This window comes from Prunus persica, chromosome G1 (assembly GCF_000346465.2).
Source record: "Prunus persica cultivar Lovell chromosome G1, Prunus_persica_NCBIv2, whole genome shotgun sequence".
NCBI classification, from domain to species: domain Eukaryota; kingdom Viridiplantae; phylum Streptophyta; class Magnoliopsida; order Rosales; family Rosaceae; genus Prunus; species Prunus persica.
The window spans coordinates 24,629,869-24,636,360 of NC_034009.1; positions in this window are offsets into that span (position 1 = coordinate 24,629,869).

Below are 6,492 nucleotides of genomic sequence, written 5' to 3' on the forward strand. Positions count from 1 at the left end.
CTTTTAAAAATAAAAATTTTGTTAAAGCTTTTACTTTCTCTTACTAATAGTGATGTATATGTGATGTTTGATCATATTTCTTCAACTAAAGTGTTGCCATGAAAGTTTATGCACCATAAGTATAGCACTTCACATGGCCATGCTTCAAGTATTTTAATAGACAAGCTAGCTATACTTGGATGATTGTGGAGAAATAGTGGAGACTACCATTGTGAGATACTTGAGCCAAATTGCCATTCATTGAGAGAGTATTTGGGATTAGTCTTATTCACTATTTTCTTTCTTTCTTATTTAAATTGATCTCAATTAGACTTTTGAATTGAATAGTAAGAACTAATCTCTATTTTTGGAATCATCTCATGCTTTTACTTTTGAGTTGGATGGACCTTGAGAGATGATGTTAGGCTATGCATGTTCTAACCACTAAATAAAACATCATGTCCTACCCATTGTGTGTGCCATCAACCCTTTGAAGCCAAACACTTAGCCTTTTCTTTCATCACCCACAATATTTCCTTGCCCTTTTCACCCTATTTTTAGCCATACCCTATAACTTGGGATATGCCATGGCATGAAAACAAGGATGAAGGTTAAGAGGTGGCGTGTACCGAGGAAATATGTGCTTAAAAATAAATAAACAAATACAAAGAAAAAAAAAAGAGAAAAAAAGAAAAGAAAAGAGAAATCTATTTTTTAAAAAAATGTGAAGCATATCAAAAATCCTAGAAGCCTCTGTGAAGTAAATTTAAAGGCCGAGCCTTATAACGTGATAAATGCCTTGGTATGTCTCAAGTTCTAGTATTTCCTTCCCTTTCTTTCATACCCCATAACCTAGCCCTTCATTACAACCATAGTAAAGACCTAACGGATTTTTGGGGACTTCTTACTCAGAAGTAGAGGTATGTACTTCATCTATGGTTTTTAGTATTTGATTTCCTTTCCATGAGATCTATTGTTAGAAATTGCCTTTTATTCATTCTTGGATGCATATGTGTCTTATATTTTGAATTCTTCACCTAACTTCATTCACATATACGGGGTAAGAGTGCAACCCTAGGTTCTGTGAGAAAATTGAGAGTTATCCAGTGAGGCCTAGAGTTGAGGCGAATTTGTACACACGCCGAATGTGGTTATCTTTTATGTTTGAATGCTTGGAGTTTTGGTTTTACACTTTACACTATGGTGCATTTTATTTGTAGTGGCATAACTTTAGTTTTTAAATTGTGATTGGCATTCATTGGTTATTATTAGTTTGTTGGACGTATTGCTTTAACGAATTTATTTTGCAAGAAGTGTTTGTGGGTGCCGTGACTGGTAAACCCTCAGGAGACACAACTCCTCCTACTAGGGACACCTAGAGGTTTAAAGGCTTGTGGCACATGCTAAGTGCCATCGAGATTACCTGCGAAAGTGGTTTAATTTAGTTTGTTTGTTTTAATTTATTTTTGATTTTCAGTTTTGCTCGAGGACTAGCAAAAGATAGGTTTGGGGGTATTTGATAAGTCTATATTATATATATATTTTATGCCTCCTTTGCTTATTTATTTATTAATTTCTTGGATTAAATTGGTTGTTTTTAATTGGTTTTGTGAGATTTGTGAAGGAATTGTGAAATAGGAGAAAGTGTGCTAAAAAAGGCAAGAAGATGAAGATCAATTAAAAAGAAGCCAAGTCATTCTTTTTGTTGCAAGGAATGTTGTCAAATTTCCTAGTTCAAGATGGTGCAAGTCTTATCAAGTCAAACAAGGAGAAATAAAGAAGACCTTATTTTAGAAGGAATCCTATTTTTTTAACAATTGTAATTATTCCTTAGGTAGGATTTCTAGGAGTTTTATAAATAGGGAGTTTAGGTCATTGTTGAAAGGATCCATTACCCATCATCAATCCTCCATCATCTACCCTAAAATTCCTACACATTCATACTCATAGCTGAAATACTCAAAGGAGAGAGAGAGTGTGTTTTAGAGAGACAAAGAAGACAACCTGTAGCTAGAGTTGCTGTCGTGCAGAGATCAAATTTCAATTGGTTACTTCTTTCCTAGGATATTATTTATCATGGTTTTTATTAAAGTTGTCATGAACTAATTTCTTCTTGCTAGGGCTACGATGTAGCCTAGCCATGAATACTCAATTACTTTAGTCAATGTTAATTCTAAGTATTTTTCCATATTGAGTATCTATTACCATGCTTAATGCTTTGAATGTTTGGCCAACATTTAATTGTTTTGATGCTAAATTGACGATAGGAATATCCAATTTGGGGTTGCTTCTTGTAATAGATGCCATGAGTTACATGATTAGACAGGGATGTTTGTCATGACTTATGTGGTTGTTTTGTAGGTTTTCCAAGGAATTTAATGGGTTCTTATTATCTTAATTCCATTACTAGGGATAGAGTGGGTTGGTAATAAGAATACTTTTGGTATAACTAGGGATGGAGTATTGAATAAAGTAGGGAAAATCAACTGTCAACATAGAGAATAATTAGGATTAACATGCTAAGGGAATTGGGTAGAATTGGCTATGGTGAAATCGGAAGCTCTAGTGCTCTCATAACTTGAATCTCACTACTTTATTTTTCTACGCTTGTTTTTATTCATTGTTTTAGTTAATTAATCAATCAAATCTCATCATCAATTGTTCAAATAAAGTCTTGGGTTAATCACAATCGGTACTTGATAAATTAAATCACTCTTCGTGGGAACGACACTTCACTCATCACTATATTACTTGTGCGAATTGTGCACTTGCAATAAATATCACAACAAGCATCCATGCATTGTTATTATTAATCTGATATTTAGCAGTATGATTGTATGTCACTTAATATAGTTATATCAATTTCCTGTAGTAAGGTCTCATGTCCCTACCGAGCGGTAGTTGCTCATCCATCACCCTGTTTAATTTTTCAGATGAATTAGTGGGCAAGACAAGAACTAAACCAGTTGAGGCTGAATTAGATGAGAGTGATAGAGGTTTATTCATTTCTTGTAAAGTTGTAAGATTTTGGAGCTATTTTTATAAAGGAAGTTTATTTTAAACTCATGTTTTGGCTTTTTTTTAAAAATAATTTATTTATTCTTTTTATTTTATACTTTTTATTTTCTCATGCATTGGGCGCAAGGTTTTCACCTATCCCCGGATCCGCGGCATGACAACTAGTGCTGGATCCAATATGCGTAATGATGGTTTGGTTTGAGGTGATACTGTATGGGGAAAGAGGGTTTTGATGATGGTATTGAGAATTTGCGTGGGGCATGGATGAATGTTCCAGCTCGAAGGACACCTAAAGGTGTGACTCAGGAAGTTGGAGGCAAGGGAGGTCGAAATATGGGTTCTAGATTTGATGCGTTGAGACAGGTGGGTGAAAATTTTGGGATTGATGGTAGGACTGAGAGGGTTGAGGCTACTCAAACTTTCACAGAGCAGTTGGGATCATCGATTAGAGATGCTGAAAAGGGATATAAAGTTTGGACCAAGTCTAAGGCTAATATCATGGTAAGGCTAGAATTGTTATGAATGACATTTCTAATATGAATCTCAAGGAAAATGTAAAAGTGTGTGCTACTGTTGATCAGTTGCTAGCTGTTCTAAAGTTAGTCAGTTGGTGAATAAAAGTAATCTGGTTTATGAGGATAAGAGATTTGGTGGGAAAATATCTTTGAATGACCAATTGAATAATTGGACGAAGGGTCAGAATTCGTATCAGGCTATAAGGGTCTATCACTTTGGCCATCAACCACCCAACATAGCCACTAATTGTTCTGATACTGAGGAGGAGGTGGATACTGATGTCGATGTTGATTCTCTGGCTTCTTCTACTCATGAGGGCTTGATTCCAACAGATACAAGGGACTTGGCTGCAGTTAAAGATTCAGTTGTGAGAAGGAAGGATGGATGACAGGACCCGCCCCGGAATTCCTCGGAGACCTGGACTGACCCCGTCTTGTTACCGACATCACTCTTATGCCGGGCCCACTTACTAAAAATCGAGACATTCTACCAAAAATTTGGCAGAGTCTCCCCTGTAAATTGAACATTTCCCAAATTCAACCTGCTCAAAATTCACAGTTTAATAATACCCAACCGGCAGCATGCTTTAAAGCGAATAAACAGTTTACAACAAAGGTCTCTGGTCTCATAAATCAACCCTAGCAAGGGCATAATAACAGAGCATATCTAAGGAATTCGATTACAACAAAAACAAAGTTCAAAAGAAATTAAATGAACAAGGAGTCCTACGAAAGCTCAAGACTCGTAAGCACACGATACGGCTCGACTGCGAAGCTCAATCAACTACTAGCTAGGGGTGCAAAATAGAAAAATGTGAGTGGACAAACATAAAGTTCAGTTCAGTGTAAACCAACATAATATAACCCCACTGTTTAATAAACCATGCAAGAAATCCAAATGTATCCCAAAACCAGCATAACCAAGTATATTCATATAAAGTTAAAACAACACCGGATGCCAAGTCCGAAATCCATAAAGAACACTTTACAAACCCACCATTCAAATATTAAGTCCCAAACTAAACTCTCGAAAGCGTACCCCTTGGCACGACCGGCAAGGAAGTATCCTCACCGAGAAACAAGAATGAATGAATAGTTATATATATGTAAATCTATAATATAAGATATATATATATATAATATAAATATGACCATCACCTCGTTGTACCGGGGAAACAATCCAACTGGGGGATTGTTTGACAAGTCACCATGACAGAGTCCTCATGAAGAGTCCTTAATTCACCATGTGACTAGGGAACGAGCCGTCCAACTGGGGGACTAACTCTCAGCCAGCATGTACAGTCGATACCCTTAAAACTAGTACGTCTGTGACCAGTCCTACGCTCGCAGACTACCCAATCAAGGGTCTACAACAACATCCCTCAAGGATGCCCCGGATTCCGACATCTCCAAGTATCTCAAGTTTCCGTATCCAAGTTCCAAATCCGGGGAGGTACATAGGGTAGTGCTTATAGCATTCCAAAATGACATTATAGACACATCACTTTCCACAATCTCATCTTAACAACCCAAGTACCCCACACATATCCAAACATATATAAAAATTCTCAAAATCCATATATACATACTCAAGATACTCAAATATGCCAAAACCCAAAATATATTGCCAATGCATCATAAAAATATCAATTTCAACGATTGAATAAATAATATATCCAATATACCATTTAAAACATTATGCATAAGATTTCCCATCACAAAACCATGCATAAGATTTGAAAACAAAGTCCACTCACAAGTAGTCCCACACTGCTTGACCCTGAGAGTGTCCGTCCTGCTGCGTACACCTGGTCGGAGTACCTATTTCAGAATACGAATACGAGATTAATACAAAGCGTTTCAAATGAGAACGTTGAATTAAATATCCTAATTTCTCAGGTTTATAGCGAGTGCATGAGGAACGGAACAATTTGAAAGTTCCTAAGGCTTCCCCAAGGTTTAGGATACACGTCCCGTAAGTCTGGTCCGAAACGGATCGTTAGATTGCTCATGATCGGACGGTTATCGTAAAATCCCAAACTTTAAATTATTGAATCGGAACATCCGGGGCTCCAATTCACGATCCACGAATTCTTATACGTTCCTAGGAATGTCTAGAGTAACATATATTGGAATGGAGTCGATCCAACCGTCCGAACATGTCGAACCCGGATAACTCCTAATATGTGAAATTCGTTCGGGGTTCGAACGTCAACCAAATTGGAATCTGAAGGTACCTACGCACTCTTGTGGACCAAGAGAACACATTGGCATAAAAATGCACCTTTGCTACAGTATCCACAAGCCGGCAACGCGTGGGTGTTCAAAGCGATAACGCTTCACCAAAAAATCTCAACATCTCGGCTCAAGACTCCTACCCTAGGTGTAACACTCTAATTGGAGTCACTTTATTTCTTGGACATACCCCAAAAAGTGACCGGAAGTGGTCGGAATCGGAAATCCAAAATGGGCCGAACCCTAAATTGAAAATCAACTAAATAGGCTCAAAATCAAAGAAATCCTACCCAACCATCAGCTAGAGCATGGAAAATAGTCGAAAATTCATACCTTACTCAACTGAATCGGTGAAGAAATGAGAGAGAACGAGAGGCTGAAAGTTTACAAAAATTATGCCCAAAACCGCCTGTTTTGTGGCTGTTTCCGGAGACCACGACAGCGGGTCGAGGCTGGGACCAGTTGAGAATTGAAGAGGGAAGTGAGGCAGTTCTAACGGGACAGAGTGGCGACGAGTGGTGGCGGTGGCGACTTGGAGAAGTTGCTACTGTCGCACCAAAGGTGGGGTGGCTGTTTCGCGAGAGAGAGAGAGAGAGAGAGAGAGAGAGAGAGAGAGAGAGAGAGAGAGAGAGAGAGAGAGTTTTGAGATTTGTAACAAAACAACTTTGAAGAAATTACGGTTATGCCACTGAGCTTGTTTTGCCTATAACTTCTTCGTTACAACTCCGAATCGAGCCTACTATGT